Source organism: Narcine bancroftii, chromosome 9 (genome assembly GCF_036971445.1).
Source record: "Narcine bancroftii isolate sNarBan1 chromosome 9, sNarBan1.hap1, whole genome shotgun sequence".
In the NCBI taxonomy this organism is placed as follows: domain Eukaryota; kingdom Metazoa; phylum Chordata; class Chondrichthyes; order Torpediniformes; family Narcinidae; genus Narcine; species Narcine bancroftii.
Window position 1 is genome coordinate 96,598,710 of NC_091477.1, and position 24,094 is coordinate 96,622,803.

The window sequence follows — 24,094 nt, forward strand, 5'->3', positions numbered from 1 at the left end:
CACAATTTCATATATTCAATCTTTTACCCTCTAAATCATCTTAGCTTAATTTTTAAACAAGAATGCTTGAATGATTGTAAGTTGCCTGCAGCATATGTGGGTCCCTCAGCCACCGTGGCCCCATTGGTCCACCATTTGGGTCACTGTGCTATGGAGCTGTCTCCTCTGCTTCTTCTTCTCGATGGGGGAGGGGGGTGCTCTCCCCACTTTTGATGCCATGCGTCAGTCCTCTTCTCTCCCGGAGACTGCAACCCATCGTGTCCACTGCCAAGCATATACACCACAGACTTCCAGGATTGTATCATTTTTATTTTCAAACACTGTCAGCTCCTTTAACATACCGTTTAAAGCCTGTACAGAGCCATCAGGATTAGGACAAGGCAGTTTGAACCCTTCAGAGCTGTGATGTGTCTCCATTCTCCTGAGTCCACACCAATGGCACCGTGGCTGTCACAGCAGCTCCAGCCACACTGCCATTTAAAACAAAATAGATTTGCCTCAAAAGGAGATTAAAGCTTTACAAAAAAAAAAATCCTTCACATTACATAACATTGCAAATGATTTTGTGGCAAACAGTATTGGAATTTTGCTAATTTTCTGCCACAAAAAAATCAGAATGTGGAATAAAGTATATATCTGAGAATACATCATTTATCCTTTCATGAAGCCATTCAGATCCAAGAACAACTCTAAGTCCATAGATACACATGCACAAGAGTGCTAAAGGGATAGATTTTCTAACAGCTGTGCAGGTGTTAACTCGTGTGGTAGAACAATTGCCCAGTTCAGAATTTGCCCACCTTTTATGTCCTTCGCAATCTAGTGTAAATACTCGCAATGCAATACAAAAATTATGACATTGGACAAAATACATCAGTAATCATTGCCGGTGATGTTGACACAATGTACAATTCTGCATGATTGACTATCTGTGGAGATACTGAAGATGGGAAACAATCAATGGACATGCATGAAGAGGATATAACAAAATTGGAGTAACTTCACTTTTTCTGTATTCAGGGTCAGTGCTACCATTAGGCAAACTGGGCAGACACACCAGGGCGCAGACCACAGAGGGGCACAGTCAGGGTGGCCAAACATCCCGTTTTAGGCCAGACAGTCTGGCTTCTGACTTTGAGGCAGCCCGGGGTCCGTTTGTTTCCACATCAGATGCAAGTGTAGTAGTTCAGTGTTGGGGCCAGTCGATTCCCTCCCTCTCCATGCTCTATATCCTTGCTACAGTTTCACTGGCAGAGGCCGACTCTGGTTTGAAATTGCTTCTTGGTCTTGGATGCATGCATGCTCCACTCATCAGCCTTGGCAGTGTTTGCGGAGTGCCCCAACCAACATGCAGTGATCACGGTGATGGAAGCAGTGTCTTGTGAGTTACGGGATAGCGGCTCCCTGAGGAAGGGCGGTGGGCATAGGGTGCAAATGCCCCAGCTCACCCCTGGCTACATCGGCTCAGTGCCAGGTTGCTGGAGCCCAGTGCATCCCTCCCTCTTTCTCCCCCTCCCCAGTGCCCATTCTCCTAACCCCCTTCCTGGTCCCTGCTCTCCTTCCCCCCCTCTCCCTGGTCCCTGCTCTCTCTCCCCACCCCGCTTTCCCCCCCTCGCTTATCCACCCCCGGTTTCTGCTTCTCCCCCTGTCCCTCTTCCCCAACTCCCCCCTCCCCGCTTCTCCCTGTAGCTCTTGTTCAACTCTAAACGCTGGGTGGATGGTTCCGATTTCTGTGGCGTCCCTCTGAACTAATTTTTTGGGGGGTTGTAAGTAGTTGGCCTTGCCTAGCATGCAAAATAGTCTGACACTGGCCCTGTCTGTATTTGTGCTTAAGGTGATGGTAGTGGAAGGTCTGCTTTATTATTAATGAACATTATAAAACTGTGGACGCTGGAAATCTGAAACAAAATGTTTTCTTGTTATTTGATTTGAACACTGTTTAATTCAGAACTAATAGTGAAGGAGAATGAAAGTTGTCTCTCTTCCTCATCTTCATTGAGTTAAGTCATACAAATTCCAAAAGAGTGATTAATCAATGATAGTTTTCCTACATATCTGTTGTTCTTGCTCTAGAGTGCATGTAACTAACACTAACACTGTCGCTGCCCTGGGCTTTTCCTTATTTGATTTATAACAGGGGTAGCAAAATTTGTTTAATGTAAGAGCCACATAAGATAAGCTTCAGATGTTTGAGAGCTGCAACAATCACACAATCACAAGCCACACCCACTAAAACTACCATTGTGTGCCATGGCTCGTACGATTCCAGGCACAGCCAACATATTTCTGCAAGCCGCACATTATTATGCCTGTGGCTTATGTGCTGTGGTTTGGCCACCCATGATCTATAATAATGATTTTATTTACAGTACATCAGGAAACTACGGATTATTGAGGCAGTTTCCATTGATTTATATGCAGGGAAGTATCTAATTCCCACATTGATTCAACAATGAACTTGTAGGTTGAATAAATGTTTAATGCAAGTCCAAGACAATTTTGATAAATTGTGCCATGTCAAATGTTGTTCATTATAATTTAGCATAAACAGTGTAAATAAATGCACTGTATTGATTGGCATACAAATTTTGTCAAAAGGAAATTAGAGCAATATTTCCTGGGAATCACATTTGAAAAACAAATGCAAAACAAATGGATGTTAATACAAATAATCAGTGCTCAAGGAAAGTATGTAACTTAATGTTATAACATTTCTTGTTTTTGTTACTTTTTTTATCTTATAAGATTGATGAAAGTGAAGTCTGCATTTATTTAATGATGATTTACCTATATTGAAAGTGGTGGATGGGAATTTGGAATTATGTCAGTTTGTATCTTCCATTTGGACAACTGTAGTCCTATCTGAGGTGAATGGTGTGAGAGCTTGTATTGGTAAGCCAACAGAGTGCATAAAATAAATGATAACGAGAAGTATCTGAATTAGCATGAAAGACCATTTTGGGGAATAGCATTCCAGCCAACCTCTTCTCCAGCTGAATACAACAGGGAGGACTTCCATAAAATCTTATTTTAAAGCGATCATCCTTAACTACAGGTTAGATTCTGGTTGATTTTTCCAACAGTGCTGACAATTTTGTTGGTGTTCATATTTTCTATTGTAGTTTCAAGTTTCAGAAGCATAAGGAGAATGACGTGGCAGCTGTTGGTGGACTTCATCTCAACTTTAAACTTTCAGCTCCGAGATATGGGTATCATAACATATCTCATGGTAATTAATGTGTCTAGATGAAAGCCGTGCTCTCTTGGACAAGTTTCTGAGCATGAAGTATGAGGAGAAAGAGAGAGAGAGAAGGGCTCTCAGAGGAAGGATTTATCTAGCAAGGAGCAATAGTCCTAATGCAATCAATGCGCAGAATCTCTCTGGTTCAGAAAAAATGTTCTCCCTGAAATCTGACATATACTGAAGATACACCTGGATTTTCAGTGCGGAATGATAACCATATTTCAGCTGTTATGAGTCACTGAGGTTTTCTATTTAAAGGGTGCTAATTACATTGAAATCAGTGTTGCCAGGAACAAGCAGGTGTGCAAGCACATCATTTCGCAATTGTAAACTGCCATCTAAGAGAGATTCCATTCCCTCAGCTTTGACTCATATTGGACCTCAGGGCCTGGTATACTGGCACCATGTTCTGTGAGGAACCTATATCAGAATGACCAGTGGAGTTCAAAAAAAGCTTGCATCTCAAGAGCAGACCCTCAGAAAGCCCAGCAGCACTTCCACTTCCTGCAAAGGTTGAGGAAAGTTCATCTCTCACCCTCCATCCTCACTACGTTCTACAGAAGATATATTTAGAGCATCCTGTGCAATTGCATCACTGCCTGGTTTGGAAGCTGAACCACCTCAGACCGCAAGACCCTGTGAAGTCAATGGAAAAGATAATTGCGGTCTCTCTTCCTACCATGAAGGACATCTACAGCACATGATGCAGACAAAAGGCAATAAACATTTTGAAGGACTCCACACACCCCTCATGTAAAATGTTCTCTCTTTTGCCATCTGGTAGGAAGTACCATAGCACCCGGGCCCTTATGTCCAGATTGGGCAACAGTTTTCCCCCTCAAGCCATCAGGCTCCTGAATTCCCAGAACATGTGTGGATAATGTACCGTGGACTATTACTGTATACGTCTTAATATTTTAAATATATCAATGTATTTAACTTCTATTCTAACATATTTATGCAAATATGCCCCATGGTCCTGGAGAAACACTATCTTGTCTTTACCGTGCGAGCATGGTATGAATGATAAATAAAGGTGACTTGACTTGGAGTGGGGTTCTCAGCTGAATGACAGTCTAATCAGCTCATCCTGACCAACAGATTCTCTCTTTGTCACCTCCTGCTCCTTTGTGTTTTCCAGTGCTTCACCACCATAAATCCAACGCTGCAAAACTTCCACATCTAATCACCAATCCTATCAGAAATCTCGGTACTTTGCTTACATGAAACAAAATTACAGTTCCTGCCAGCGCTTGGCTAGTTTCATTGCTGAACCGGCAAAGAGAAGGAAGGATGCTGAGCCTGCATGCAGCAACATGAAGCAATCAATCAAAAGCAACCAGGAACAGAGCTTGATATTACTCAGGGAATAACATAAATTGTGTTCAAGCTGAACCTATCACAGGAGGCAACTTCAGAATAGAAGGAATCAGTGACAAGATGTCTACCAGGACAATTGGAATGAAGAGGCAAGATACTTAAATTTTGACATCACTGTCGGGTGTTGAGCAATCCTGAAATTCTAATAATTTGTCATGTCCGTTGAGCAGTCAGTACAGTATGTAACAACAATGCCAATGACACACGGATGTTGGCAGAATCACAGATGGCAAGGAGGAAGCACACAGGAGTGATAGAGATCAGCTGGCTGAGTGGTATCACAACAGCAACCTTGCTCTCAACATCAGCAAAATTAAGAAATTGATTGTGGACCAGGAAGGAGAGCACAAACCAGTCCTCATTGAGGGGTCAGCCATAGAGAGGGTAAGAAACTTCAAATTCTTGGCCGTCAGATCTATCCTAGGGCCATCATGTTGAAACAATCGTCAGCATGGCTGCTGCTATATTTTGTTAGGAGATATGGTATGTCATCAAAGACTTTTGTAAATCTCTACAGGTGTACCATAGAGAACATTCTCACTGTCTAGTATGGAGGTGCTAATGCACAGGATGGAAACAAGTTATGGAGGGTTGTAAACCAGGCCAGCACCACCATGGGCATTGGTCTTCACTCCATTTAAAAAAAAATTATTATTTTTCATACTATAAACCATACTGACCAAACATTTCCCTCTTAAATATACACAGTGTCATTTTCTCCCCTTTCCCCCTCCCTTCCCTCCCCCTCACCACCCACTCAATGTTCAACATATATGATACATTAAACAATGTCATCACACCATGAAAATAAACAAGAAATTTGTGTCTTCTACTTTTACATACTGGGTCAGTTCATTTCGTCTTCTTCTCCTTCTGTTATTTTAAGGGGTGGAGGGCCATGGTAGGACTTCTCTGTTGTGTTCCATGTACGGTTCTCAAATTTGTTCGAAAACTGTAATGTTATTTCTTAAATTATATGTTATTTTTTTCCAATGGAATACATCATTTCTATGTACCATTGCTGTATTCTCAGGCTATCTTCTAATTTCCAGGTTGACATAATACATATTTTTGCTACAGCTAAGGCTATCATAATAAATCTTTTTTGTGCTCCATCCAAGTTCTTTACTTCTTATATTACTTAGAAGAAAGATCTCTGGATTTTTTGGTATGTTGCTTTTTGTGATTTTATTTAATACCTGGTTTAGATCTTCCCAAAACTTTTCCACTTTCTCACATGCCCAAATTGCATGTACTGTTGTTCCCGTTTCCTTCTTACAACGAAAACATCTGTCTGATATTGTTGGGTCCCATTTATTTAACTTTTGGGGCATGGTGTATAGCCTGTGTAACCAATTATATTGTATCATGCGTAACCTCGTGTTTATTGTATTTCTCATAGTTCTGGAGCATAGCTTTTCCCATGTTTCATTCTTTATCTTTATGTTTAGATCTTGTTCCCATTTTTGTTTGGCTTTACAGCTTGTTTCCTCGTTCTCTTTCTCTTGCAGTTTGATGTACATGTTTGTTATAAATCTTTTAATTATCATTGTGTCTGTAATCACATATTCAAAATTGCTTCCTTCTGGTAATGGTCTTCACTGCATTAAGGACATCTTTAAGAGGCAGTGCCTCAAGAAAGTAGCCTCTATCACCAAGGACCCTCACTACCCAGGCTATGCCCTTTTCTCACTGTTATTGTCAGGAAGGAGGTACAGGAGCCTGAAGACACACACTCAATATTACAAAAACAGCTTCTTCCCCTCTGCCATCAGATTTATGAACAGTCATTGAACCTTTGGTCACTACCTCAATTTTTTTCTTTTTGGCACTTTTTAAAATAACATATTTACAAAATTGTAATTTATAGTAAAGTTGTACCTTTTCTGCACAATACTGCTGCCACAAAACAACACATTTTGTGGTGCATGTTCATGACAATAAACCTGATTCTGATAACACTTAGGAAAGATATCAAATTATATATTCCATTTAAGGTCTGCCCCAATTTTTACAAGAAATAAAGGAATTATACCCTGGGGATACAATGTTGATCTGTAACAGCCTGGGACTATAGAGACTTCGAATCTGGGAGATACAGCCCAGAAATAGGTTGTTTTTCCTACCAAGCCCACACCAACTATTTATATTAATCACCCAGGAATGATTTATTCTTCTTCTTGCATTTTTTAAAATAATTTCCCCCCATATTCTACCATTCACCCCACATGAGGAACATCTTAGAATGGCCAACCTGCACCTTTTTGAGAAGTGAGAGAAAAATGAAGGAAACAAGATAATCACAGGGAGAGGCTGGACAAACTTGGGTTTTTCCTCTAGAATGTCAGACACTGAGGGGGTGACCTGATAGAAGTTCTCAAAATTGTGAGAGGCATCGATAGGGAAGATAGCTTTTTCCTCAGGATGGAAATTTCAAATATTAGAGGGCTTGAGTTTAAGGTGGGGGGAGTTTAAAGGTGATTTGTGAGGCAAATTTTCCACAAAGAGAGTGGTCGATGCTGGGAACATCCCTTCAGGGGACGTGGCAAGAGCAGATGCAACAACAATCGTTGAGATGCATTTGGACAGACATATGAGAAGGCAGGGTGTAGCGGGACACAGACCATAGGCAAGCAGATGGGTTAGTTTAATGAGGCATCTTGATGGGTGCCAACACAGTGGTTGAGTAGTCTTTTCCTTTTCTGCACTTTTATGCATTCATATAGACTGCACTGGAGGTCGGGATTGAACCTCGTTTACTGGAGCTGTAAGACAGCAGTTGTCCTATATGTACCTTTGAGCTCAAGCATTGGGAAATTTCAACTCACAACTGGTTCTACTCTTTATATTCAGTTCTGATTGCTATCTGAACAGGTGTTCTTGTCATCTAACCCCATGATTTAATTTCGCTGCTCCACTACACTTCCCACCTCACCTGCCTCAGTTCAGCTAGAAAAATGTCAACAGATAAATGCACAAAGCATGCAAGAAACAATAACACAAAAAGATAGGCAATGTGCCTAGAGGAACTGTCTTGTTATTTTCTGAATGTCAAGATGTAATTCTGTCTTGCAAATTTGAAGGATCGTTATACCTTTGTTTTACTAGTGCTTATATCAAATGTTCTGGACTCAGAAATTTTGGTGTTCTAACATATCTTGTCACACAATTGGATTTATACTCCTGTTATGATAATACAAAATGACTTAATTTCTTTCTCTTCCTTCCTCCCTCTGTGTTTGTTTAAATCTTTTGAGTCCATAACTTTTGTCAGAAATGTTAACTGCATTTTAGATACTCTGACATGATGAACAAGTCTGTCACCTTCTGTTTTATTACAAAATAGAGTTATAGAAGGCAATAAAACCTAATGTTAGTTAAATCAACTCAAGCAGAACTTAGTATCAGAATAATACCCTGTGTGTTAATTATCATGTGCATCTGGTTTACTTTCAGTTGCATAGAACAGGTCCTGTGGAGTCAGAAGATTATGACCTCGACTCTGGATCTGGGTTAGCCACAATTCTGACACACTATCTATTGGTTCAGGTGACAGCTGCTGTGGAGGCACATATATGGGCCACATAAAGTCTTTCATCCCAGTGCAGATAGAAGTCTGGTCGCTGTCACATATGAGCAGTTAGAACTAACAGAGGTTTGCCAAGAGCAAGTAGCTTGATGTCCTCCTGATGAATTTGGGTTCGTTATCCAAGCATATTATAGACGAGGGACCTATGCCTCAGGACCTGTCAGCTGCTCAGATCTCTTTCTGGAAGTTGCAACAATGATGAAGGGATCTAAAGTCAGCAGATTCTTGAAATTATTGTCTACCCATTCCCTGACAGGTTAGCTGATGTATTGGTTTAGGACATGGATCACCATTTATGAAAGCACCAGATCACCTCCTGTTATGGCTCTCTGACAGCAAGCTCATGTTTGCCTAGTCGTCAGCCTCACAGAGCTCTTTCAATGGAAGTGATGAGGTCTGTGATGATCTGAGAGATTATATCCAGATGATCGTTGGTGGGGTTTTTGTCTAGGGGTAGATATTAGGAGGTGTCTGAGAACTGGTGGTGAGAGTTGGCCACTGCAATGTGGAGGTCAGAATTGTATATTTGTCTCTGATCTTTAACATTACTTCTTTATGTTAATATTTTGTTAGTGCTGCTCCGCAGGGTCCACCAGCCAAATATCGAATTGTATATTTGTCTCTGACCTTTAACATTACTTCTTTATGTTAATATTTTGTTAGTGCTGCTCCGCAGGGTCCACCAGCCAAATATTGACTGCTCCATATAGGCTTTAAGCAGCCGGTAAAAGGAGACGATGGTGTTTTTAATTAAAATCATACAACTGCGGACTCTGTGCCAAGGATGGTGATGCCTGTGCTCTGGTCTGCCACAAGGGGTTACACACTCTGTGGGAGCAGCAGATTGGTGCAGGGCACCAGAAACAGGGAGAATAACCCTGTTGAGAAGGAGAAATGTAGGAGACGATCCTACAAGGCAGTTAACATGACAGAGGATCAGTGAGGGATTCAGTGGCTGAAGGACACTCACAGGCTGCAGGTTTCTGGCAACTTGCAGACGAAGGATCCATATAGGCTGAGGGCTACTGGAGACTAACTCATGGCAACTAGTATTGGAACTGGAATTTGAGAGGGTGCCAATGGTAAGAAGGATTGCTGAAGGGCCTCAGGTGCTGAAGACTTCCTGATCATTTTGGAGATTTGGATCAGGTGTGTCAATGGATTGAACAGGGGACTGTGTGACTGCAGAGGATGTGGGAGGACTTGAGATGAATCCATGGACACTCAGTGTTTCTAAAGGGTCTCTTTTGTTTCTGTTTCCCTTACTGCAGGGGGTCTGGCCAATACTAATGGTGACTCTTTGTCTGCCTTATGGCAGGCAAAGAAAATTTGGGGTAATATTACACTTTCTGTGTTATTACCTGACAATAATGGAATCTTGAATCTTGAAAGGGATCAGGTGATTAATGACTGAGATCTCTACTGCAGGCCTCATTTTATTGGAGGATTGGTCTTTGATATCCAGGCTATCAAAATAAAAACAGGAGTATGCCATCAGGCCCCATAAAGAACTTACCCTCCATTCAATAAGATGGTGGCTGATCTATTCTGGCCTTCACTTCTCTTCTTTGCCATCATATCTCCCATGTTGGGATTAGAGAGGGATGGCCACTGATATGTCAAAGACATAATGATTAGAGATTGGGTCCTCTGATCATGGGAGGGGTGGGAGGGTCCCAAAGAACAGAAAGTAAATATGGGGCTTAACCCAGTGGGATCCAAGTTCATCACTCTCCAAGGAGGTCATTTGAACCACATCTGATGCTGAAATTGTCTGACATATAAAGTTGTTTTATGCTGAGCTGTTCATTGTAGAATTTACAGTGTCAACAAAGAACTTGGAACTGATTATTGTCACATTTCCTGATGATAAAAGTATATGTTTAATTGTGAGGTGCCGATGTGCTTAAACTACAAGTCCATTCTGATATCCTTCCTATCTGAAGAATATAACTTCACATTGGCCAGCCTTGCACTCCATATGCCAGGCTGTTCACACACTTAAACAGGTTACATCATTTTCCAGAATCCTGGCAATCTCCTTGCAGCTCAATGTTACACTCAGAATAATCAGAAAACCTGGATTCCGTGTTCTCATGTTAGCATAGTTTTGAGGGAATATCGCACTGTCAAAGTTGTATTTTGAATGAAATGAAACTTAATGTGTCAGCGTATTGTAGTTTTGGGAAAAAAAAGTCAAATTCAGTAAAAAAAGAAAGAAGGCAGATGAGGTATAACATGGGAAAACGTGATGTTGTTCACTTCAGAAGGATGTAAAAAGCAGGGCTTGTCTTCTAATTTGGTTCTCACTTATGACATGTAATTAAGAATTCTAATGGAATATTGTTCATTGCTGCAAGTGGTAGGGAATATAAAAGCAAGGCAGCTTTGATGCAAATTTACAAGGAATTGGTAAGACCAGACCTGAGGTATTGCATGCAGTTTGGATCTCTGGAAATGAAGAAGGACATGATTGCATTGGAGGTGCACAGAAGACATCATTTAGTTGATACTTGGGGTGAAGAGGGACAATATATGAAGTTGAATCAAAATCAAATTTTATTGTCGTAAACACATCATAAAATTTGTTTTGTGGCAGTATTACAGGTGCAAATATTGCTATAAATTTTTAAAAATACAAAAGAAGAGAAAGTGAGGCAGTGTCTATGATTCATTGTCCATTCAGAAATCTGATGGTGGAGGAGAAGAAGTTGTTATTGTACAGTTTGGAATTCAAGTATACAAGAATGAGTAGCGATAAAACACTAACATAGAAACATAGAAACATAGAAGATAGGAGCAGGAGTAGGTCATTCGACCCTTCGAGCCTGCTCTGCCATTCAACGAGATCATGGCTGATCTTAAAGTTCAGTACCCCGTCCCCGCCTTCTCTCCGTAACCTTTAATAACGATTCTGAGCAGAGCTGATAGAATGGATGCTTTCCCCTCATAGATCGATCTAAAGATATTAAAAAAAAGGGCTTGCCCAAGTCAATGATGAGAGGGAATTTCTCCTCTCAGAGAATCATAACATTTAGAATTAACCACCCAGAGAACCGTGGAGGTGGATTCAAGCAGGACTTGGACAGAGATTCAGATAAAAAGAGACTCATATTTTATGAAGTCAGGAAATTGATGTTGAGGCCAAGACTAGATCATCCATAATTTTCATGAATAGTGGAGCAGGCCTAAGGAATGAATTAGCCTCCTTCTGCTTTTGTTCTTATGGAAGACTTCTGAATAATATGCTTGCCAATGCTGGAAGATTAAAAGAATCAAATAGAGTGAAAAAAGTACAGGAGGAGGAATGCTGCCTCATGGTTCAAAGTAAGCAATAGATTTAAGACAAAAGAAACTTCATTCTTGAGATTATTAGTGGATATGGAATTAGAGCAATATATTCACAATATCCCAAGGTGCTATGCAGGAGTGTTGTCAAAAAGAATTGACACACCATGCCACCCTAGGGGATATTAATGATTAAAGGCTGGGTCAAAAACATTGATTTGAAGTAATATCTTAAAAGCAGAAAGAGAATGAGAAATTTTAGATAACCAATGGTTTCAGCATTGATAGAGGAAAACAGTTGCCAAAAGTATATGATCATAATCAGGATGTTCAAAAGGCAGTGAATAAGACTTCTATAAAAGCCAAAACAAGAGAGCTTCAAATATTTTATACAATATATCTAATAGCTTTTTAAACTAGTTCAGGCACTTTCATTTGACGGAGACACTGTATGTTTCCTACCAGATTTTTTTTCATGTATTTTTTTCCTTCTGGCTTTAAAAACTGGTGGAGGTTTTTGTTCCATATGGCAGAACAGTGTTTGGAAATGACAAATGGTTATTTATACCATGTAACAGGAGAGCAGATTTTACAGGAATTGGAACACTCCACCAAGCCCCAACTGCCACTAAGACTGGGAGAACACATCAATGAAGTGCACACTGTTTTTCGAGGATAAGCATTTCTTACAGAATGTCGAAGACAGTAACATAGCGATTTAAAAGATATTTAAGAAGTTGCAGGAGCTAAGCACATAAAAGGTCTATTTAATGCAGACACGGATTCTGTCACTGGCCCACATTGAGTTTCCTGTGGGAAAAGTTGCAAAGGCCTCAAAAATAATACAATATTGTTAATGTTGTTGTAGTCATTTGCTTCTGTTGTGGTGCCTTCCACTCTTATTTTATCTCTGCTGCAACTCCTTACTCAATTCATTATTTCATCCTCCTTCTTTCCTTTCCTACCTTCTGCCACTCTCCTTCCCTCCAACATTGAGTCCTTCCTTGCTTGCTGCACCTCCCTCCCTATCAACTTCTACAACAGCAGTTAAACATCATTCTTTGATAGCTCGGTCCACATTTGCAGGCAAAACTTGCAGTATCCTGATGGGAAGGATGACTTTCAAGAATTCTTGGAGATTAGTGTCAGGGGGATGATTTTTATTAGGTTTAACATGAGTTATCGATGCTCACTGCACAATCTTGGATCATTGTGTCCATGGGTAATCTGTACCAGAATAATTTATCTCAGGAACTGAAACTGCTAAAATTAACTGCTAAGTGAATGGAGAAGCCACTTTTCCTATTAGCTACAGGCCATTCAGTCTAATAGGGAGACTAATAGCAAATCTCGTTGGAAATAGAATCAATTTATCTGATCAATCCTGTGCTAAGATTAAAAAAAGAAAACAGGCTAGTATGTGTTTATTTTACTTACTTAGTATGAGATGGCACCCCAATGGAGCGAACATTACGGCAATGATACTTCTCTTACATCACTTTATATCTTGCTCACAATATTCATTGGCAGATTGTGTAATATTTTTGTGGTAAAGCAATTGGTTGTTACCACAGTAATAAGACATTTGTTTTTGTGTGGTAACTTTTGGTAGTCTTGGTATTCACAAATTGCTAAATCTATCATCTGTGAGCCCACAAACATATCACAAACTACTTGGCAAAGACACCTTGAGAGGCACTTACCAATTTTTATTATTCAATTGGCTAAATCAAATACTGTAGTTATTTTGACAGTCTTTTCTCCCTTCTTCAAAATGTTTATATCAACTAAATGTAAATCTTCAAAGAAAATCAAACACATTTTAAAATATAGTCCTGTTAATTTTCTTCTGGGTTGCTTGCTGTAGTGTCCGGGGGGGGGGGGTGGGGGGGAATTAATTCTTCATCTCCTGGTGATTCCAGGATCATCTGAAGGGTTATCAACTCCCCTCACAGAAAATAATCAATTTGTGCCACAAAAGGAGACCACTCAGCCCATTATATCCTTGGTTGCTGAGAATGAGCTGTCCAACTGAATTATTAAACTTTCCAGCTTTTGATCCAAAAACTTGGAAGTTATGATAAATCAGATGCTCATTTCAAGATTTCATAAATCCAATGGAGTATTCACCTCTTCTGTAGATGATCCTGCGCCTGCTTTCCATCAGCAGTTACTTCTATGTTGACATTGCCTGTTACCTCAGACTGTTCATCTTTTGTTGAATCACGGGGAAACTCAAAATCACATGTTTCCTTTATTCTCAAATAAAGACAAGAACCAATTATTTTTGGGGGGCGGATGTGTTTGTAATCAGGACTCTGATTTAGTTTTAGAATCATATTTTGATCGACAGGTGTTGTGCTTTCTGATTAAGATCTCCTGGATCCTTCAATAGAGCTATTAGATTGATGGGGCCACAAGTTTCTAAATCTTCGTGGGAATCGTAGTGAAACATCAAGGATTTATAAGCACATTCATGTTTCAACAGCAATTGGCATCCTTGTTTCAATGTTCACCTTCAAGTTTTGTTGCCCAACTAACACAAATCCAGTTGATGAAAATATGCCAAATGAATCATAAAGGCCATACTATGCAGCAGTCTGGACATTTTATCGCTTCCCTGAATTTGTGCACATCTTTCAGTCAAACTGACAGAAAGTGTGATGAAACTGGAAGTAGGAGCAGGACATTGTCATTTTTTGTTTCAGCATTGTTGAATATCACTTTTAAATATGAGGAACACTATACCCATGGAAATAGAGGATTGTTAAGAATGTATTTGCTGCAGACAAGATCTATTGAAAAGCAATCCTATTTCTGCCCAGTGACCAGCCTTAGAAGCTCAAAATCATTGATTGGCCAAAGCACACTTTTGAGTCTGACTGGTGAATGTTTGTAGCCTGAGCATGTGACTTGTACTTTGTGTAAAATACAAATCCTGCCCTGAGCTCAGGGCTCAATGGTAAATGGTCAACAATGATTATGATCCTGAGTTCCTTGTCATATACATTGTACAATGTCCATATGGACCAGAATTCTTACTTGCAGAAGCTAAAGAGCTGCTTTGTACAAAAAAAGTGACAATTAAAAACAACTACACTAGGATACAGTACTTAATTGAATTAGGTATACTATTAAGTGCACGACAACAGACGAAACTGTTGATCAAATAGTATTGAAACAGTAGCTCTTAGAAACACTTTTTAACACCTAAAATCAGGGCCAATTAATGTCACCACTTTTAAAGTTTTCAACAATTTAGGCTACATAAGGATGACATGATTTCAAGACACTATCAAAAGCAAATAATGATCGCATGCAGTGAAATGTTCTGCATTCTGTCAAATGATCTCTGATTAAAGATTGAAGGAATATAGTAAGAGTGCTTCCTCTATTGTGACATGAAACAATACTCAGTATGCCACTTACTTTGAATAAGTGTGAGTCATTTATCCTTATCAATTGGATTTCACCAGTCAGATTGCATAGGTTTCAGCATTTCTTGTTTCCTGGTACATTTATTGTACACATTTTTTTTGCTTCACTAAGTTAAAGTTACACACAACCCTTTTTAAACCTTAATTTTTGTTAGTTAAGAGCAGCCTTATCCTGCTATTTCCTATATTGAGTTGTAAAAAAGACTGAATAAGAAACAAAATTCAAGTTGAGCAAATTTAACAATGAGGGGAAAGTGTTCCAGGGTTAGATCAGGTTGTGTATAATTATGCCATGTCAGATAAATGCAACACTTTGTGGCAAAAACAATCCAATCTAGTGATAAATGCACAAAAAAGTGATGCTTCCTGAATAATTTATGTGCTATAAAAGGAAAGGGTTATTGAATCAGGTCATGGTTTGAAACAAATACTTTTTAAAAGTGCTGCTAACTTCTAAAATATATAATTCCATTTCATTTTATATTAAAATATTTAATAGAGTAGGTGATGATATCAAGAAATTTACATCAGAATTTGTGATTCCTTCCATTAGCAAAAAAAATCAAATCTGAGTCATAAATCTATCAAAACCTTCCTGGCTCCAATAAAAAGTTAGTTCATCTGGGATTCCAAAACAAAACAGGCTGCCATTTGACGATCTTGTATTGCCTAGACTGTACAAAAATACCTGAAGAAAGCAGACCATACAAAAATATTCAGTTACTTTGCAAAGCAAATAAATTGAGAGTAATGGAGGAATTAAAACTTTCTGAACTTTGACAAAGAAAATATCAATAGTGTTCTATTATCATAATTTAGTTCTGCTAAAATTAAGGAATAATAATAATAGATTGATCCTCTTTAATCCAGCGGTGCTGGTACCTGGCCAGAAAATGCCCGAAAGCAGAAGTTGACCCCTGAGGGAACCCCCTATGTAAACATACCAAAGGTAGATCAAAGCCTAAAACAGGACATAATACTGTGGGGTGGCACGGTTAGTGTAGCAGTTAGCGCAATGTTAGTACAAACTCCTTGCAGACAGTGGAGGACTCAAACCCCGGTCCCGATCGCAGCAGATTCAACCTTTAGAGCACCAGCGATCGGGACTGGGGTTCGAATCCCCACGCTGTCTGTAAGAAGTTTGTACTAACAGTGGCAGATTCAAAATGTGCCAGACCACGGGAGATGCCAGACCACAGAGTGCCAGATGCTAGAGGTTCAACCTGTACAGATAAACAGTTTGAGTAATACCCATTCAGAAAAAATAATAGGTACAGGCTGTTCCCAGATAATGAAAAGCTTCTGTTTTTTACAGACATAAATCAGTTTTGTCTGTAAGCTGGAAAATACAAAGAAGTCACTCATACCTCTACAGTGTTGCTATGAATGGCATGAAATGCACATAAGATGAATAAAAAGGACATTGGCTGAAAGTGAGACAGAGAAAGGAAACTAGTTCTGCCATTCATATGTTTGTATGTTGGGCATTTAAATTTACTAATATTATAGGAGCTTCTTTGCATGTAGGGCTATCCATAAATTGGACGCTCATAAGCTGGGGCTAACCTGTACTCATTTCAGCTAGCTGTACCTTTATGACAAAAAAAACATGACTACTGCAAAACATAACAATAGAAAATGATTAAAGGGTTAATTGAAATGGATTTCATTAAACCACAAAAAGGAAACAAAAAAAATAGAAAGAATTGAGGTTCACAAAATGAATTGATAACAAATGGGGATCTGGTGATTGAATTGTGGACATGAGAGAAAGGGTGGGGGAAGGCCAGGGGTAAAGAGTAGAAGGAATAAAATGATCAGAGCTGTAAGGACTAGAAAAATAGGTGCAAAGTTGATATTTCCTATGTATTGGAGAGACAGTCTTGGCAAATTTTGACTTGTTTTAGATAAATTTCTGGGATCTGTTATTTTGAAGTAATGGAATTGCAGGTGGTGGATGCTGATGTGAGGTAGTTTTCCCACTTGGTCAGAGTAGCTTAAACCTGAATCAATATGATAATTAATCAATTAATGCTTTGTAACATGTCATATATCTTTTTTGTGTGGGTTAATCCAGGTTGAATCTTGAGGCTTTGTAAGTTGCACTAGTTACCAGATGGGTGGATTTCAAACCATCATCATTTTTAAGGTGAACTGCTTTTCCAGAAATAGTCATGGTAGATTTTTGCAAACATGGACTTCTAATTATTGGGTTAAGTCAACCATGCAACACTTTATTACATGGAAAACAGCCAGATAACAAAACTTTCTGTGATGTAACATTACAAAGCCCTGCAACATTACTTCACATGACAAAACTCAATCACAAAACTCAAACGTACAAAATAAATGTGTGGGAACAACATCATAAAGCATATGTTACAAATTACTTTGTCAAAGTAAAACTGTGTGACATTACACTTTATTATGAAACACAATGTGAAGACCCAACGGACCTAAAAGGTATACGCCAGGGTGATGTGCAAGGGGACCTAAAGGGGTGAAAGCTAACCAGACCATGCAGCTTGAAGGCTCGTGATTCTGAAAGGAATATACCAGGGTGGTGTGCAGGTGGACATGAAAGGGGAGGACAGTGTGGCATTCAAGTGGACTTGACAGGCTGAATGGCAAGTGAAGTGTGCAGGGTGAGGGCCCAGTGGACCTGAGGGGAATACAAATGGGTGATGCTGAAGAGGATGAGAAAGGGTGAAATCCAAACAGATTGCATAGATTGAGGGCCCTGCAGATCAGAAAGGAGGATGCCTGCATTGCCTTCAGTCCTAAATTGAACAGACAGCTGGAGTTTCGGCAATTTTTAAACGGCAGGTGAGTGCCAGAGTTTTTAGTTGTTATAAACTGAGCAGAGAGCAGGAGTGTGGACTCTGATTAGCTCAGGAAAGGAAGGGAAATTAGCTAGAAAAGGAATGGAAGCTCAATTGAAGCAGCCATTTTGGAGTGGCCAGAGTGAGTCAGGCTTGGAGACTTTGGCTCCAGAGGTTTCAGCGAGCAGAGGCAAGATCCACATCTCTATAAGATGAAGAAAAAAAAATTTAGCAAGAAGGCACAGTTAAGGTGAGATAAGGTCTTGTAAGGATCTATTTTCCTTATTTCACAGAGAGAGAGCAATGGGAATGACAACCAGAGCAGGGGTATGCTCCTCTTGCAGAATGTGGATAAGCAGTGAAGCCACCAGTTTCTCTGATATCTTCATCTGCGAGGTACATCCAGTTGTATCTCCTGACAGACTACATTGTGGAACTGGACCTGGATGAACTTTGGTGCATTTGGGAGGCTGAGGGAATGATAGACAGGAATTAAAGGGAGACAGGTAGCTGAGGGACTGTCAAGAAAGAAAAGGGAAAAGGTAGCCAGTGCAGGGTACCCATGTGGCTATATCCCTCAATACCATTTTGGATAGAATTGAGGGGGAAGATCTACTAGGGTCAAGCCACAACGGCCAGGTTCTGACATGGAGTCTGGCCCTGTGGCTCAGAAGGGAAGTGGGGGGGGGGGGGGTGAAAAGATGCAAGCTGTAGTAATGGGGGATTCAATAGTTAGGGATTCAAATAAGACATTATGTGGATGAGGTTGAGACTACTAGTTGATATGTTACCTCCAAGGTGCTAGGCTCCAGGATGTTCCCAATCAAGTTTACAGCATTCTCAAGAAGGAAGGTGAGCAGCCAGATGTCGTGGTCCACGTAGGGACCAATAACGTGCGTAGGGAAAGGTGATGATGTCCTCCAAAGTGAATTCAGGGAGATAGGTGTTTAGAGATTGAATATACACGTATCTGGATAGTCAATATGGCTTTGTGCATAGTAGATCATGTTTAACCAATTTTATAGAAATCTTTGAGGGGGATTCCAGGAAAGTTGATGAAGGAAAGGCTGTAGATATTGTCTTCATCAAATTTAGTAAGGCCTTTGAAAAGGTCTTGCATTGAAGGTTGGTCAAGAAGGTTCAGTTACTTGGAATTCAGGATGACATAGTAAATTAGATTAGATATTGGCTTTGCAGGAAAATCTAGAGTGTGGTAATGGATGATTGGATCTCTGACTGGAAGCCTGTGATGAGTTGTGTGCCTCAGGGATTGGCTCTGGGTCCATTGCTGTTTGTCATCTAGATCAGTCATTCTCACCAGGGTCCTATGAACTCCCCCACCACCCCCCCCCCCCCCCTCACCACCCTTGGGGCCACAGCACATTTAAGAGGGCCATAGACTGCAATCAAAATATTTTAAATGTTGTTTTATGTCATTGATAGGAGAGAAATATGGAAGAAACCAACTAAAAATTGACTGCTTCACAAGGAAGTGAGGCCCCGTAAACTTTGAGCAGAGTCTGAATGGGACCATAGCCAAAAAAATTTAGAATGGTTGATTTATATCAACATCTGAATGATAATGTGGTCAATTGAACAGCAAGTTTGTAGAAGACATAAAGATTGGAGGTGCAGCGAACAATGAAGAAGACTTTCAAAGCTTACAGACGGATCTCGACCAGCTGAAAAAATGAGCTGCAAAATGGCAGATGGAATTTAATGTGGACAAGTGTTAGGTGTTGTATTTTTTCAGGAGTAACGATGGTCAGACGTGCACGGTAAATGGTAGGGTACTGAGGAGTGTGGTAGAACAGAGGAATTTGGGAATACAGATACATAATTTCCTGAAAGTCCATCACAGGCAGATAAGGTCGTAAAGAGAGCTTTTGTCATGATGGCCTTCATATTAATATTGAGTACTGTGTGTAACTTTTGTCATCTAACTACAGGAAAGATATCAATACAATTCAAAGAAGGCAGAAAGGATTTCCAAGGTTGTTCCTGGGTCTTGAGGACTGAATTACAGCAAAAGATTAAGCAGGTTAAGATTTTATTCCCAGGAATGTTGAGAAGGAGAAGCAGAGGAGATGACCCTAAGGACAGTGACCATTGTGGTGAACAAACATGGTGCTCTGTGGCTGGAGGTCACACAGAGGCAATGAGCTGTCAGCCACTGGTGACTTGAGGTCAAAGCACACACCAGGCTGTGGGCTGCTGGAGACTGGCTCACAAGAACTAGATATTGAAACCAGGATTCGTGAGGACACTGAGGGCAAGGAGAGCTCCCAAAGGGTAATGGTCGCTGAAGGCTTCCTCATTGTGTTGGATGCTTGGATATGGGCTTGGACTGTCAATGGTTTGAACAGAACTGGAGTCTTGTGTGCTACAGAGGTTGCAGGAGTACAGGAGGTGAATCCACAGGCACTTGGGGCTCTGGGCAGGCTCCCTTTCACTTCTCTTTCTCGGACTGCAAGGGTCGTCAAGCAATGCCAATGCTAATGGCAAATCTTTGTTTGCCTTATGGCAGACTACAGGCAATTTGTGTAATATTACATTTCTGTTTTATTGCATGAAAATAAATGGTGTCTGATCTGATCTTGGATGATCTGGCATGGAAGACCTTGTCCAGGGAGCAGATGTGATGGACATAGAGTAACTGTGAGAAAGGAATCAAATCCTTGCAGGAGACAGTGTGTGGTCAACATAGGTGTGGGAGTTGACGGATTATAGAAAAGTCTGTCCAGAGTTTGTCTCCCAAGATTAGTCATAGAGATTGAGAAAGGGGACAGAGTTGCTAGAGATGGAGAAAGTGAATTTGAAGTCAGGCTGGAAATTGACAGCAAAGAGGATAAAGTTAACGTGCTCATCGTGGCTGTATGAGGTAGTCAACAATGCACCAGAGGAAGAGTTGAGGAGCCTTGTCTGTGTAGGCTTGTAGCTTAGATTGCTACACATAGCCAACAAAAAGGCAGGCTTTGCTGGGACCCATGGATACCCCTTGGAGAAAGTGGGATGAGACAAAGTAGCTTTTTGAGGGTGAGGACAAGTCCTGCCAATCAGTAGTGGAGGGAGGACTGGTTAAGTCTGTTGTTGAGAAAGAAATGATGGACTTTGAGGCCTTCAGTATGGGGGAAACAGAGGTGTATAGAGAAGATGAAGTGGTTGAGTTTAGGCAAGTGAAATTTGTTGAAGTGATGGAAAGCATGTAAGGGCATTTTGCTGCTCTCAAGTTCTATGACCATGTACTCATCCACATGCTATTCACCTTAGCTTTACAGGGACCAGAATGAAGGAGGCTACACAGGAGCACAAAGTCTGCTGACATGTGAGAATCAGCTTCAGTTACCCTTGAAATCTCACATCACCTGCTTTGGATATTTACAGTAAAACAGTCCGAACATCTGGAGATCATGATGGTTTTTCATATGGCTAGCCAGGTAATGTTTACACCTTTCATTCAACCAGACCTCCCATTTCAAATGCTCCCTTTTGTTCATTGTGGCCCCAGTTCCAGTGTACCTTCTGTTTGCCATTGTCATTGAGCCAGAAACTTGCAGTTCCCTCCTTAAGAGAGAAATAAAACACAAATGTCTATAGACACTGATTGAAGTAAAAACACAATGCTGGAGAAACTCAACAGGTCAAACAGTGTACTTTATATAGCAAAGATAAAGATACTTTTCCAACGTTTAAGGCTTGAGCAAAATGTCAGCAGGTGCCTGTGCCTTTCTACATTTTGTTCATAACTTGATGAAGAACTCAAGCCCGAAACATTGGAAAAGTATCTTCATCTTTGCTATATGAAGTACACTGACCTGCTGGGTTTCCTTAATATCACTGTGGCAGTATCTTCATCCTGAAGACCTCAGCCTTGTGAGGCCAGATATAAATGTAGTTTTATCATCATCTGATTCATCTTGAAAATAATTTTCAAAGTAAACATTCATAATTGAGAGGTTTGAGATCCTTCAATGGTTAAATAGGGATTAAAAAAAAAGAGAAAGAATAACCTGCAGCAAAGTTAATTGACCTTGTGTCCAAAACAGCAATTAGCCATTAATTGATGACTGTACTTCACAGAAATTACATTTACATTCTAAAAGGGGCTGCCTGCCCAGAGTAGCCCTGGGATGAGAGTAGCCCAAGATGTTGCACGAGCTTCTCTCCTGTTTCCATTAATTGTCAAGCGTCCTCTAAGCCGTGCCATGGTGAATTGGCTCTTGTTTTACTGAAACCCTGCCCGGAACTTCACACAGCAGTCTTCGGCATAGCAATGCCATGCCGAAGCATAGCAATGCAGCAGCGAGACTGCCCGCTATTGATACTCTGCTTTTTTGATGTTTCGAGACCTCCATTACTAATTCATAGAGAGGCACATTTTTAAACAGTATCTGTTATTCTTGGCAAAGAAAAAATATATAATCCTGTTTTTACTACTGGTGAAATTCTGCCAATGTTAATATTGCAAGTTAGATTGCTACACAGAATATTCTGATTATTTGTTGCACTGTCAATCTGTAAATAAGTTAAACATTTATGTGTGGTCAAATATTTTTGCAGCTTTTGTGGGGATCCAATGGAGTTTCCTGTGTAGCTTGACATGCTTAGTACATTTTATTAAGTTATAGTTCAATTGATAACGGGACATGCCTAGTTTGTGTGTCAAATCTATGCTAATAATAGTCTGATCAATGAAAACATCAAATATTTAATTTCTATTGCATGCTACAGACTTTGTGTTCTAATGGGTTTATATTATTCCTGGATGTAATAGATTTCCATATGCACACTATTCATTTAAGTGGTGTCATTTTACATCTATATTTAAACCCAGCCTGATTAGGCTGCGGGATAACATTTCTCCCTTTTAGAAATATGCATGAGGGAAGCTACACACCAATTACAGGATCTGCCCCTTGGCATGGACTGCGTCTAAATCCAAAAGGCAAACCTGATAGAGCAATTTGGCTGTGATTAAAAATAAAATTGCACCAGGAAGCCTCAAGCCTGGAGGAGCCTTTTAATGAAATCAATATCATGTACTTTATTGTTTTTGATATCTCATTCTTTAAGATGATCAAGGTGTGAAATCAACCAAAGCCAAGAAATTCAGCCAAAATCTCCTGAATGCCAGGAAGTTTGTGCTTCTATTTGGTTAACAGAGAGTAAAGTGGAATAGTAAATATTGTGAGGACTCTTCTGTCTGATTTCTAGCATCTGTTTCAGGAAAAGCACATGGTTTTGTTTGATATGCTCCTCCACCCATAACTCCCCACCCCCTCTCCAGTAATGATGTATTGAGACCTAACACTCAACACTCTAACTGGTTCTACACAAAACCCTGGAACACCAAAACAGCAAAGATCAGGATGGTCTTTATCAACTACAGTTTGGCATTTAATGCCATAATTCCCTCAAAACTGATCAGCAAACTCCAAGTTAACACCCCACTTGATAAATGGATCATGGATTTCCTCACCTCCAGACCACAATCAGTGAAAATTGGTAAGAACATCTCCTCCACAATTTCCATCAGTACCAAAGCACCACAGAGCTGTGTTCTTAGCTTTCTAATCTACTCACTTTACACCTACGATTGTGTGGCTCAGTACAACAATAACACCATCTAAAAATTTGCCAACATGGGTTGTATAAAGGAAGGGGATGAGTCAGCGTGCAGGACAGAGATTGAAAACTTGGTTGAATGACAACCTTGCACTCAATGTCACCAAAGCTAAGAGCTGATTGTTGACTTCAGGAAAGGGAAGTCAGAGATATACAATCCAGTGATCATTGGGGGATCAGAGGTGGACAGGGTGTGCAAATATAAGTTGTTGGGAGTCACTATCTCGGAGGATCTTTCCTTGATCTAATACACTGATGGCATCGTGATGAAAGCACGTCAGCATCTCTACTTCCTCAGGAGTCTGTGAAGGTTTGGTATGACACCAGAAACCCTAGCAAATTTCTACAGATAGATGGTGGAAAGTGTGCTGACCGGCCTCATCATGGTATAGTATGGGGACATCAAAACCCCTGAGCGTAAAGCCCTCCAAAAGGTAATGGACACAGTCCAGGACATCACAGGCAAACCCCTCCCCATTATTGAGTACATCTACAGGGAATGCAATCATAAAATACCCATATCACCCAGTATATGGTCTGTTCCCACTGCTGCCATCAGGAAAGAGGTATAGGTGCCACAAAACTCTCACCAGGTTTAGGAACAGCTGCTACCCCTCCACCATCAGACCCCTCAATGACAAACTCAATCAGAGACTCATTTAGGGACTCTTACTTGTGCACTTTATTGATTTTCTTTTGTTCTCTCTGT